We start from the raw sequence: 14,290 nt of genomic DNA, 5'->3' as shown, positions 1-14,290 counted from the left end.
CCGATCACCGATCATGCACTTTTTCACGAAAATCGGCCCGATTATGATCGGTGACCGATCGATCGGCACACCTCTACCAAATAGTGAAACAAAAAAAAGAAAATCATGTTGGGATTGCTTCATCTGGAACTAGGGATTTTGGTGAAGGAGCTCCACATATTAGTAGGTTTTTGACCTCAAACCTGACACCCTGAAGAGACGTGCTCATGATGGTTTAACACCATTCTATTCCCAGTTTTTAAACGTTATATTTCTCCATTTAACATTTCTATCACTTTAAGTTGATTTGTGGAGGGTATATTTAACAATAAAGGTGGAAAATATTTGAGTATTTCCTCTTCTCACATGATAAAAGCCTGACATTTTTGAAGACTAGCATAGCCTTTTTATATACATGCACTATTTCAGAGGTTTTTTTTTTCTCTCCTGTAAAATTCATCGTTAGTAATTTATAGAAAAATGCATTATATTTCTCTGAACGTAGCTGGGATCAACAAGTTTATCAAGCTTATCGTTTGTAAAAAAAAGAAAAAAAAAATTACAAACGATAAGCTTGATAATTAAGAACATGACATTTGTTTGTTGATTTTTAAAGAGATTAAAAGGTTTATTAATTGGGGCATTATTCATGCGAAACAAAACTGATAGAAATAAAAAATAATTTCTGGGTGAATTATATGCTACTATATTATATATATATATATATATATATATATATATATATATATGTTATTTTGTACTTTATTCATCTGACATAAAAAACCCCGCAAGTTTATAATCAAACCACCAAAATGTTGCACTTGAGTGGTTCTGTGGAAGCTACGTTCAGCCTTATATTAGTGCATAAAAGCAAAGAGAATAGATTACTTTGAAGAGATTATCCTAATAGGGAGTTTAAGGCTGTTGCATTGCTGCTGTCCCACTGTACAGCTGAATAGCAACTAACCCGGCTTACCCTCGTTTCGGGGGGGGGGGAAGGAGATTCGATTTCCCCGTAAAACTACAGTTGCTCAAATTCCCTTCAACCCCTGAATTAGAAGCTGAATGCGTTTCCTACAGAGAAGAAAAGCTGCATTTTTATTGCTCCTGATTTTGTAATCTGTCACACTTGAGGAACTCTGAATGGACCTGTTTCACTGCCCAGTTGGTTTGGAAAGCTTTGGAAATCCCTCTTTGATCCATTGTGTTTTTTTTGTTTTTTTGTTGTTATTATAATCTTGTGTCAGGATTGTGGTTTTAACCCACTGGTTGCATCGAGCACTTGCAATACTTGTGTGGTGGGAACGACCCAAAGAAGCGTTCTGGTGCCACAGTTGGTGGTTTGATTGGAAACATTCAGGTTTTCTATCAGGAAACTGCGCAGCGCAGTGGATGAAGCTGTTTTACACCAGAAATCTTCTGGGACAGATATTACCATAAACCTCAAAATGATTTGATAATTCACCCCAGTATTATAATAGGATCTGAAACGGGACATTTATTTATTTTTTTGAATAGGAAATGAAGATGACTATGTATGAGATTGTATAAAAACCTTTTAGAAAGGTCTTTTTTTTTTGTTTTGTTTTAAAAATTAAATTGAAAAAAGTAAACCACAAGCCGTAAACACTGATTTAATGCGACTTGATTCTCCATCTCCATCAGCCATGATTTGGTATGTTTTGATTTAATTCAGTGGGAAATAAATTAGACAAAGATATTAGGATTTAGAACTAAATGAGAAAAATTATATATATATATATATATATATATATATATATATAAAAAACATTCCATGTCTTGTCCTCGTATTTTTAATACTTCTGGAGAAAAAAAATCTAGAATTTATCTGAGCATATAAAAGCTGTATAGAATCAGTTAATCTCCGTTATTGCTATACTTGCGTGAAAACTTCTATGCTGAAAAGAGCTGTCTGATTTCTCTTTTCCAGCCTCATTAATCAGTGCTTTCACTTCCAGTTTGATTATTAAAATGCAATTGAAATAATTAATTGACTTCCAGTTTCACTATGTTCAGCAACGATGAGTTTTTCTTTTGCTTTCGGTGCATTTCTCTGTATAATATACAGCAGGCTGCTGGCCGAGCCGGAGTCTAACCCCTCCCGATCTCAGTGCCACGTCTGTTTTTTACAGTCTGAGACTTTTCTCCTTCTGACTGTGTATGCGTGCGAGATGTTTCCCTGGTTGAGGAATTAGACGTTGGTTTATGTTATGACTACCAGTGGGGTCAAAGATCAGCTGAGTTTAGCTGGGTTGCCTTGAAGCATGACTCCATGGTGACCCGGGCCTCTCTGTTAGTGCACACCAAGCATTTTTTTTTTTTGTTTGAGGAAACTTTCGTGGTCCCCTCCCGTCTGTCCCCCCCCACCCTTCAACGTCATATTTCCAAACCTTTCAGATGGAGGCATGTGCACCAGCGGTGGTTACTTTACTCTCTCTGCTTATATAGAGCAAATTGTGTTTGACAGAAAATGAAGTCAGACACAAGCTGAGCCCAGAAAATTGCATTTGTTAATGAAATTACCAGCTCCAAGGTCTCCAAGTCGGTTCCTCAGAGTGGAGGCTTTATTCAGGCGGCTTGTAGTAAAAAATAATGAGAAATTTGTTTGTCATTAAGTTACAACTGCAGGTGGGTGTGGTATAGGTTGCAGGGAGGATGCTTTGATAACAGGAAGCCAAAGTGAGTCACCTTCCAGTTTATTATAAGAATGCCTGTGGTGTATCTCCCTTCATTTCAGTATTGTCAGTATTACGTCTGTAATCCGTTGTTTATTTAAGTCACGCTCATTTTTAGATGGTAAAAGTCTTGATTTCTAAGTTGTTTGTTTTAATCAAGTAGATACTTTAATGTTTCAGATCATAAAATGCATTTTAAACTGAGATATGAGTTGAATACAGAAAATAATTTTCAGGTAATAAGTTTAGAGAGAGAAAAAAGCTTTCCAAACCAAACTGTCCCTACGGGGTGGAGGGGAAATGATTTCCCCAGAATCCTTACACCTGGTAGCTTTTTTGTTGTTGTTGTTGCATTGAGGTGCAGACATGATTACCAAACCTCAAAACTCGATTATCCTAATGTTTATTCATGATCTAATTTTCAAGAATGCTGAGGAAGGAAACCACAAGCGCACGTAAGTGGAGCAGCAAGACACGTTTACAGTGAACACACAAGGTAAATCCAAGTCGTGGTGCACATCAGCCTTTGCACCATGGCTTTGAAAAGTGTCTCACCATATGCAGGTGCTGTCGAAGTAAAAGGAAGTACTTTGAAATACCGCAACATCACACGGTTTCATCTGAGAATATCACAGAGGTAGGATAGCTCTTGTGCGAAATGCAAAGACGGCACACTTACTACGGTGCTCAATTTCTGATCTTGTGTCAGTTTCGCATGTTGCGTGTGTCAAATGAGAACTGAAAAACAGCAGCTTGCTATGAAAAATTAAGTTTTAGTTACTGATAGAGTGAGAGATTTGGGACTTTTTCCATGGCACTAGTAGCCTTTGTTCATCGATTGAGGAAGACGGGGAAAACATGGTTGTAAGTCTAAATTCCACTACTCTTGTTTTCAGTCCATAGAATATTTTTTAAAAAACTTCTATGGATCTCTAAGGTGTGTTTGGGTAAATATAAAATAGGCCATTATCCTCTTTTTTTTTTTTTTTGTGAGCAAAGTTTTTGACTTTAGAACTTATGGTGGATAACTTTCTTGCCTGGTCTCCTTCTTATCTTTGAATTATGAACTCTGATCTTATCTGAGACAACTGGCGCCTGCGGTACTTTAGAGGTTCTTTAATATCTGCCTGGATGACTCCTTCATGCACCCTTTGAGAAATCTTGGTAGACTGACCAGTTCTGGGGTGATTCACCACTCTTTTAATGTGTTCATCCATGACGATGGGTGCAAGTGACTTTGTTTCTTATCCCAATTTAATTAGATGTGTTGCTTTTTCGCGATCTCCTCAAAAGGCAACACGATTTGAGTGATATCTTGATACTAGTGGTGAAGCAGTAGTTAGGTGTAGATTACAAGTTTGAATTCAGCTTCATAAATGCCTTTAATGGCAGCCCATCATTTAATTATGGGATAATTACTTTGTGACATGGATTAGGTTGATTAGTAATCCGGTTATCATATTCAAATACCTACCTATGGGCAATTTACATAGAGCAAGAAATTAGTCATACTTTTGAACTATTGGACAAACTCAGAGTCCTCAGTGAAAATCCACGCATGAAAACAGTCCGTATACAGAAAGATTTGAGACCAGGATTTGAACCTGGAAAGCTCTTGCTGCAAGGCCATAGTGCTAACCACTGCTCAACCATGCAGCCAGTAGTAAAATGCATGATTACATAAAACGTGTGTTTCTGAGTCAGAGTTCAGTTGGGTAAGAATGGACTCTGAGATTTAAGGTTTGGGGGCATTCCTGAAGGAGATGAAACAAAGTGGTTCATGTGCCGGATGACTTGGATTCTGTATGATGCTTAGTGCTTTCTTTCTGCAGGGAGTAGTTTGGATGAATTGTAGATGAAGTCTTTCTCAGCAGTCCTCATCAATAACTTATGACAACACTCTTAACAGCCTTGCACATCAACACTGACATTTTCGTCCATGGCCATTGGCACAAAGCTCAAGCTCAGTTAGATTGGATCGAGAGCTGCAAATGTATATTTTTACATCTTGCCAAAGATGTTCAACTGACTTTGGCTCTGGAGTTTGACTAGGCCATTCTAACACATTGATTTTCATTGATGTATGAATTGCTTTAGCTCTGGCTATCAACTCTGACCAGCTTCCCTGATATTTGGCATACAACATCCTTTGCCACGATAAATAATTAAATTCTGTATGGCATGCTTGTTTTAATTATTGGCTTTCTGTATGGTTGTTGATGAAAGTTGTGCTTAAATCACTTTGAAAAACTGCTTTTCAAAAAAGAGCAAAAAATAAATAAATCTGAGGAAGAGGCCTGCTTGTCAAGTAAAACTTGTAACAATTCAAATCAGCATTTTAACACTAGTTGACCTTTGGGAGGGGGGTAAAGCACTGGTTACCATAAACCCAGGAAACATGTTTCTATCCATACCTGCTGCTTTCCAAGTTGGTGGGATGTAGGGCACCACAGTGGGAGGTCCAGAATGCAAGGTTAATGCCAAGCTCCCAGAGGCGTTGGTGCCCGCCTTTCCTTGTGCACGTGTGCACGCATTTGCACAAGATCTCGGAGACTTGCTGATCTGGCAGACGGACACATTCCTCACACGAGTTGTCTCAACTCCTGCCAGTTGCCTAATATTGGTGGAAAGTCCAAACCCATTCAGTTTCCTGCAGGTATTATCATTCAGGAACCCTATACGTGTTGACACGGATCTGTTGGGCACATACATGTGTGAGCGGTATATCTTGACACGTTTGAGGAGCGCGCCCTGTATTTCTGTACCGCATTTTGAGCGTTTGATCTCGGAGACGGACTCGTGTTTCCCTGAATGTGGCTGGCCCAGAAACTCGATATTCAAACGGGGGGCCTCCAGCGTGTGACAAGTGCGCACTCTCGCCTTGAGGTGCTTTTGGCCTCGGTGAGCGCTGGACACCGAGATGTGAGCGAGCTGCACACAATTGTCTCACACTTGCACAGAAGCTTATTGAAAAATCTTTTCACACCACAAGTAACTCGAGAGCAGCTGTTTTTTTTTATTTATTTATTTTTTTTTAGCTCATGTCTCATCATGTTGAATTTGACTCTCCACTATCCTTTTACAAACGCATTTTGCTTTCATGTGTGACGTCTATGGTGTGCTTCATTTTTGTGATTTCCTTGAGCGTTAAGGGCACTGGGCCAGGTGTGCTTTCTATGTAACCAGAAAAACATAGAGAACGAAATACCGCAGCTTTCCAGGGAAATTGAAGCTTTTTTCATGGGAATGAGGATGGAAATGGAAATCACCGAGCCACAATTTTAAATTCCACTCAGGATTTAACAGGAACCTTATGAAGAGTACAGCTGAAATTAGAGAAATATGATCTCTTCATCTAATCATACCTGGAATAAAACATTTAAATACACAAAGAAGTAATAATGTGGAAGCCACAATAGGGAGGCAAGAGAGACTGGGCAATCTGTTCGGGAAACAGAGGAAGTTATTCGTGGAGCTTCACCTTGCAGTGTAATGTTCCTCTGGGAGTCTACGCTGACAGCGGCATCCTCTTGTGTGTCTCGGGAGACCTGGAGTCTTTGGAAGAAAAGACAGTAGGCCAGGGCCACCTGGCAGTGAGATGCCAGCAGTCTGACACCATGTTGTGCGCTGTTGAAATGGAATGAGTCAACACACCCTCTGCCATGGAAACTCAAAAATCTTGTTTTTCCTTTCAGTAATTCAGTATAAACTGAACTCTAATCCAAAGCTTGCCATTTCCTACCTTTATAGCAGCGATTGATCAGAAACCCGTTCAGGAACACACTTGACAGGGGTGAGAAAGGGAGCTATCACAGAGCGTTTTGCTGTACAGCTGCCCGGCTTGAACGATGAGGCTGAAAGGAGGCTCAGGTTGGAGTTTGTGTTCTCCGGCCAGCGTGCCTGACCCACGTCCAGGCTGGCTGAGGTCCTGCTGGAGCCCTCGAAGTGACAGACCCTTCCCTAATTCCACATCTGTAGTCCCTGAGTCAGCAGCAGACATGACCCTGCAGAGTGAGCGTGCCAAAAGCAGATGACTGGAAACGAGCCGGACTGTTTGTTGTCGTATCAAGTGTTTGCACTGAAAATACATAGTTCACAGTCCATTAGATCCACTTGTTTTTCCTGTGCGTGTGTTTTTGTCAAGTGTTGGCTGATGGAAGGGGAACCCAGATACACTCTTTCACTTTCCTCCCTGTATGTGTTGCTTAAGCTGGAACTTGTGCACAACTGCTGCCTAGCTGAGGAATCATTTAAAAATCCCTAATGGTCTGTGTGTGTGTGGATATACATACAATTTCTACAGATTTTCCTTTTCTGTTGTTTAGTTAGCTCCCAAAAGTTATTTTCGTTTCAAGAAATATTTGAAAATAAAAAAAAAAAAGTGCAAGGACATAGCTGCCAAGAATGCCGCTGAAAGCTGCCGAAGAATCACGACCTTATATCTGCGACACTGAATTCAAAACTTCTACTGTTCCAAGTCGGGTCCCTAAATTAATATTTTTTTGGTTTATTTATGTATTGAGGAGGATGAAGTCGGGAGCAGTAAACCAGGACCCCGTCATGGTGGGAGGGTGAGGTGTGGTTTAAAAGACGTCTGTGGGGAGGCCAGTCAGCTTGTAAATCACCGCTATGGAAAATAACCACTTTAAACCAAAAATTGTATTTCAAAACACTTGCGTTCTGGCAGGATTCCGGTAAATGCTGTAATTTCTCCTCTTGTTCTGACCAGCATTGTCGCACTGTTCAGTCAGTAATCTGAAAATGTAAACAGTATGACTCCTCACAGTCGTACTGTTTTGAAAGCTGAGCTGGAAATGCTCCCACGAAAACGGACCGGGCGCATTATTAAGGGAAGACGCCAAGAAACTTGGGTTAACTGGAGTAACTGTGGCGATCCACAGCATGTAGAAGATGCAGCAACCATGTAGAAGATGCAGCAACCATGTGGAAGAAGGAGCAACATATGTTTTTAAATTTAGATTTCAGTTTATACAAAAATTTTGACTTTCACTGGGGGCAGCTATGAACTACTTTATCCAAATAAAAAAAGTTAAATTTTGCCATTTCAATGTGACTGAATGTGTAAAAAAAATAAAATAAAAAAAGTTCAGATTACATCATAGGTTTTTTTTTTTTTCCATGTATGTTTTTTTGCTACACTTGCAGCCTTATCTTCAAAGGAAACTCATGGCTGTTCAAACATATGTTGCAATGCAACGGACATGTGGAGTGATGCAACGCAGCTCTCCTGTGGAAAACTCAACTCTTTCTCGGAAGGGTTGAGGCGTAAACAACTTCGAACTGCCATATCCCCACCGCCCTTTTTCAAACATGTGTGACGTGGAAATATTTAGAAGCGAGAGACTTTTTCTCCTCATTATTGCTCAGACTGGCAACATTCGTAAAAAAAAGTTCAAAGTTTAAATTGTGGTATTATGTTCCCACTGGTCATATAACGTATGGTCAAGCACCTGTATGCACACTGAAACCTCTAACCCAAGTTGTAAAAACTAATGTATGGCGAAACAGAAAAGAGAGAATGCCTAAGTGTTTTACGTTCAGATAAGAATGCATTAACGAGTTTTATTATTAGTATTTCGCAGGAGTGCTTTTTGCGGGGGCTTATATTATTGATTACGAAGCTGGCTATTGGAGCACAGGCTTCTCATTAAGCATGCAGATGCACACATACAGTGCATGTGTCTGGTTTGCACAGTGCCCATAAAAAGCCCAGAGAGAATTCAAAACAGCTGCCAGCCAGGCCCAGCAGGGTGTGTTTTCTTGCTCCACTTATTGCCATTTAGCGGCGTATTCTTTCTCAGGCTGGCATGCTGGTGTTTAGCAGTTTTCACTCTGTAAATTTAAGTCTTGTGGCACTGCATTGGATTGAAATGCATGAGTGCAGCTTAAGTGAAAAAGTCTGAGATCGTTCTTACTGTAGATTAGAGGTGGGGAGAATTAGAGAGGAGTTGAAGAGAGAAGGTTTTGAGCAGAAAATGGGTCAGACATCTGAGAGGCATGCATTTCCTTTCTTTCTTTTTTTGCAAAGAGCGTCGAGACAAGAAACACTTGCATCTATTTCTCTCCCTCCCTCTTTCTGGCCTTAGATTAGCGTGGATGTTTTTCTAGTCTCCACTTTGACTGTTTCGGGGGAAAAAGTGGGAAAAGAGGAGAAAATTATTATGCTTGGCATGCTGGGCATGTCTGCAGAAGGCGAGCTTTAATTTGGACTCGGCCCAGCTGATCAATCTCCACCCTGGCTCTGTTACAGCACCGAGTGAGAGTGTTTGTATGTGAGCAAGGCCACACATAGCAGCTAAGCCACCCTCACCGTTCTACAAGTAAAGCTGTCCGTATTAATTCCACATGGAAATTACCTTTCCTACACGGAGCCGAGGAGAAAAATACAATCGGATTAGAGCTGGAATTAGTGCTAACGGGCTGCGTGTCGGACCCATACGTTACGAAGTTAAAACTTTTTTTGAGACGCTTCAGTTCAAACCCTCACTGTAAAATCTAGAGTTGGGCACAAAGAGCACAAAATCTCTTACACTAAAGCAAACGCAGTGTGATTTGCATAATATGCAAACATATGGAGATGATTCCAATGGTGGTTTGGTGAAGTGTCAAAGAGCCTAGAACATTTCCTCTTTAAGGATTTCCTTTGGCACGGAGAGCCCCCAGCAGGCTTCTGTTGGAGGGTTTCGGTCGTAGGCATGGCAGCCTGAGTCCCCTCTGACTTCGTTCTGCTGTAAACCCACAGGAGAGGAAGCTGTAAAGTGTGTTTGTGTTTATGTTGTGACAAAATTACTCCATGGTTTAATTCAGGAATTCCGTCTATGAAATTTGTTGTATAATCGCATCAAGCAAAGTCTCTCTTTTTTATTTTATTTTATTTTTTTTAGTTTAACCGTTACTTCGGTGTAGTGCCTTTACAGTTTGCGGTTTGGTTGGTGCCTTATTGGCAAGCTCATTTAGCTCTGTTCCCTTTTAAAACTATGAGTCAACTGCACAAATTGGTACCAGTACCTCCTGATGCTATAATGCCTCTGGACTTTTACTGAAATGCATTTTGGTGAAATCTTTTTTTCTTTGTTTGTATAGTAGATCACAGGGCTAATAGAGAGGTATGGGAAGCTTCCAAGGGGAAATTCATCCACACTGGATTGAGGTAAACATTTTAAATGCATCCATCAAAGCCAAGGTCTCCAACCAACTGAAAAAATCCATTAAAACATGGATCTATTCTGGCTTTTCTGTGCACATCGGAGTTCGCACTAGCTCTCTATGTAGTCTAGGAAGTTTTTTTTTTCTTTTCCTTTTTTAGACCTGGATAAATTTGGAAATTACAACTACCCATCCATACATGTAGTTTTTTTCTGAGGTTTCCCATGTAGGATTAGTTTATTCCACATCTGATATTCTGTTGTGAAATGTTGTACATGTGCTGAAAATGACCAAGGACATGACTGATTATTTTTTTTTTTTTTTAACATTAAAGAAGATTAAATACTGACAAAGGCCATTCCATCAACGACCTTTACAGAAAACGTGATGGCTGTTGTTGTGAACCTAAAGATTGTGGTAAAGCCTTGTTTTAATTACTTGAATCAGAGTTGACTTATTAGCAAGGGGTTCTAGACACAGTTCAGTTTTTTTCTTTTTCTAATGAGAGGAAAGGTTGTTGGAATTGCCCTCTTAACTATCGTACACAGCTGACTTTAAGCTCGTAGCAGCAGGGAGGGTAGCGGAAAGAACATCTTTACTTCCCATTCGCCCTCAACAGAAATGCATGCACTGTGTTTGGCATCTCATTAAAAATAACTTGAAACCACGGGAAAGGTGCAATGGTAAAGTTTTAGGGGTTTACAAACCACAAGCTATGAAAACTGCAGCATGTCTTAAATGGACAACTGGTCCATTCATAACTATGGGATACTTCTTTTTATATATATATTACAATGTTCTTAATATGGAAAGGCACTGAATTTAATTTTAGTATTCTCCAGGTTTGACGTAACATGGCAAAACAAAAGAATAAGAATGGGGGGAAAAGTTTACATATCCAGATTTAATTTCCTATCCCATCCAAATGTTTTGCCCTTCCTTCTTTCCTCTCCTTCCCTGCCTCCCTCATGCCTTTAAGTATTTTTAGTGTGTCAAACTTTAATTTCTGTCTGTCATACATTAATGGTGAAACTTATCTTTGTATATTTTGAAAAAACTGAAATTTTCTAAAGGTATTCTCAGGAGACTGATCTGAGGTAATCATGCGCTTACCCACATTTTGGGTACTTCAGGTTTTACTTGTTTGCCTTCTTGCATTATACAACTGTGCGTTTAGCCTAAACAAAACACACATTGTAGCTTTGACGTGCCCACATTGAAGACTGACAGCATTTCTGTCGGCGCTACCTTGTGTGGTTACATATTTATCCTCTTCTGGGTGGCCAGGAGCTGGTTTAGCATATGGATTAACCGGGTAATAAGATGCATGTCCACATTGACTTGCCATAGACTGTAACGGCGTGTGAGCAAATGAGCAGTTCCACTCGGAGACACAGCCGAAGGTCACATGGGCGACTAAACCTCAATATCTTCGATTTAATGATCTGGATTGTAATGGCCCACCTTTGACCAATTCCGCAGGAATGGATTTTAAAGTGAAGGATCACTGAGGCAGACGATGTTCTTTTTATGCCTCATTATGTTGAAAATTAAAGATGCTTATTACCTGCAATGCAAGAAATATTCAGCACTTTCTGTATCTGAGAAGTCAGTTTGGTTTTGAAATGTAATAATTAAGATTTTTAACTTGACTTAACAGTCAAAAGGGAATTACTTATTTGAAGATAAATGCACTTTTTTTCTTATCTGTTGAAAGTATAACAATATTGTTGCAGCGTTTTCGCCATCACCAGGCGTACGTGCTAAAGTGAAATATTGGCTGCCCTAAAGTCGTCTTCTTTCATTGCCCTCAATAAAAGAGCATGATGCTGCCACAACCATATTTCAACACGGTGCATTCTGGGTAATTTGCTGTGTTGGCTTTCCTTCACAAAAGCTGTTTTTAACCAAGGCCAAACAGTCGAATGTTGATCTCAATTCGCCACATTTGTCCATGTATCTTTTTAAGAACTGTTGTGTATTATTGAACAATATAGAAAAGAAAAAGCATGACCAGTGTCAAATGCTAAAACAAGAAAAAGAAAACAACTTCCATCTGCTCAGTTTTGCTTGTGAATTCTTAACTCCTAAAGGCTGCCAATTCTGGCTCGTGTCTGTTTTGACACAGAGATATATTTGTCGAGAAGAATTATTTCTTTATCTCTTCGTACCAAGATAGGATTGTGTTCGATTGGAGAAGTCATTGGGGAAAAGGTGTCGGTGCTGCGAAGCTGTCAGGCTACTAAATGTCATCTGATTCAGATACGGCAATGTCGCCTATAACTGATTACTGCTAGGAAAGACACTTTTAGAATAGCAAGATCATCGCTGTGTGAATTTTGGACCATACTGGTGTCTTTTCTTTGTATTTTGTGAATTTACGAGATGTCTTTGGCATGAAAAGCCAAGCATCCGAACTGACAGACTGTGTGCTGGATCTATATTAACACCCTGTACGGGTTTCCTGATTTGTATTTTCCTGTCTGGAAAATAAAAATGAAATAATTTATACCCTGTCCGTGGCCATCCATCAATCTACCCATCTCTGCATCCGTCTTTTCTTGAATTAATGATCGGGTGTTTAAGAATGCAAAATGTATCTTCTATCTTCTGTTAGAACATTGCGTTACTTCTGTCCCTTGTTTTGCAGCCCCGTTTAGCACTGAATGCAAATGTCCCAGCAGGCTTGTTGTGAGGCAGAGGTTAAACAGCTAAAAGCTGGGGTCAGACCTTTTACATCCGAGTTGAGTGAGCCATTTAAATGCATTGCCTTCTTGGACACAGAAACCAGGGACGTACAAGATGAGGAGAGTCCCCGACTACATTTTGTTTAATAAATGACTCAACGTCTGCGTGAATATTTACAGACTGCTGCTATTTGGTTTGCCTTTTTTTTTTTTCATTCATGCACATGAAAGCATTTTACTACCATTTTCAAGATTACCATGAGAAAAATAACACGCGTGCAATGCAATTATACATACTCCCATGAAGCATATTCCTACTGCCTGTTGAATTGCCAATGTGCTCATCTGAGAGTGCATTGTAGCCCAGAAAAGGAACAGATGTGACATAATTGAATTTGCCTTTGCCAGATCAATTTATGAGATCCATCGCAAAGACGAAGAATCGGTTCTGTTCACTGTAAAAAAAAAAAATAATAAAAATACATAATTGAACACAAAATAAAAATTTAATTAAATGATTGTATATTAAGACCAAAGCCATTGTTTAAAGATGAAAGAGAAAAACGAAATATTTGCTCTCTGTGCCTGAATGTTGAGCTTGCATTCATGCACCATTTGTGCAGAGTTAGATATGAAGATGTGCATGTTAATGACATTGGGTAATTACTCCCTTTTGCAGCTGAGATTGTGTGAACACGTGTTTTATTGTGAAGAAGAACAGCAAATTTGAACTGACAAAAGCTATTATATAAGCATTTTTTGGAAACCTTCCGATATGACAGCTTACAGCTGCCTGAAGACGTTTGGTCTTGTGTTTTCTGTAGCATGGATTGTGGCATCGAGCTTATTATTTTAAAGGTGCCACTTGTCAGTTAAAGCCAGATTTTGTGAAGCACGCAACAAATGTGTAACAGACAGATTCTTCCGTCTGAGTTGAGGAGTCCTGTGGCTCTTTCTCCTATTGCCCCCCCCCAAAGTAAAACAGCCAAAGAGCAGATTAAGGGAATACCAAGTGTGGGGAATTCCTTCCCAGATACCTAGCATGTGCGGAGTGTTGACCATTTTAAAGTCACACCATCAACTTCCTCGGTTCATCCGCGTCGTTTCGTTAAAGGATTAGTTTGCTAATCCTTTTAGCTCTAAGCTGGTGACATGAAAATCTACCATTGCTTTTCATGGACAGAAGAGCGCTGCGCCTCTCACTGGGACTGAACTCCTCCCATGTCATCCCCGGCTTGGCGCATGCATCAGTGGCCATGTGGACTTTGCAGTGTCCTGGCTGTCTGCAGCTTTCGGGGAACTGCTTTCTCATAGGACTCACCCTGTAACTCCCTCTAGACTGGACTGTCCGACTAGATTCTGCTTCAGATGGTGCAGATATACGGGGCTGAAACAGACTGCTTGTTTCTCTTCGCAGAGTTTGCAGAGACGTTGGCTGGAATGAAGGCTCGGATCGAAAATAGAGGAGCAGCTCTGAAGTGAAGGCAGTTGGCAGCCAAGGTGAGAAGTGTTTTCATTGTCCTGGATGATTATTAAGGCTGAAGAAGTCGCCGTTAAGCAAATTATTCTCCCCTTTTCTGCAGATGCATTAAAGTGAACACAAATCATTGTAATGTGGGAGTTGCAGTGATAGTTTACCAAAAGGTGACTGGCGCACGGGTGGGGCTGCCACTTTTTTTTTTTTTTTTTTTTTTTTTTTTTTTTTGGGGGGTGGGTTTTTTATTAAAAACACACCAAAAAAAGTTGGACACCACAAACGTG

At 40.0% G+C, this 14,290-nt stretch overlaps 1 protein-coding gene across 1 annotated transcript in view; it reads left to right on the top strand.

Annotated features, from left to right (window-relative positions):
- The window catches only part of thrab (thyroid hormone receptor alpha b), a 135,178-nt gene that overhangs the window by 11,010 nt on the left and 109,878 nt on the right, over nucleotides 1-14,290 (top strand). Inside the window, exon 2 of the mRNA XM_015028544.1 lies at nucleotides 13,947-14,029. The gene's annotated coding sequence lies outside the window, so the exon portion shown is untranslated. The remainder of the gene's footprint in view (nucleotides 1-13,946; nucleotides 14,030-14,290) is intronic.

This window comes from Poecilia latipinna, unplaced genomic scaffold (genome assembly GCF_001443285.1).
Source record: "Poecilia latipinna isolate Pla-1442-1.1 unplaced genomic scaffold, P_latipinna-1.0 Scaffold128, whole genome shotgun sequence".
Classification (NCBI taxonomy): Eukaryota; Metazoa; Chordata; class Actinopteri; order Cyprinodontiformes; family Poeciliidae; genus Poecilia; species Poecilia latipinna.
The sequence above is the reverse complement of the archived record's forward strand: the minus strand, read 5'-3'. Positions and strand labels throughout refer to the sequence as shown.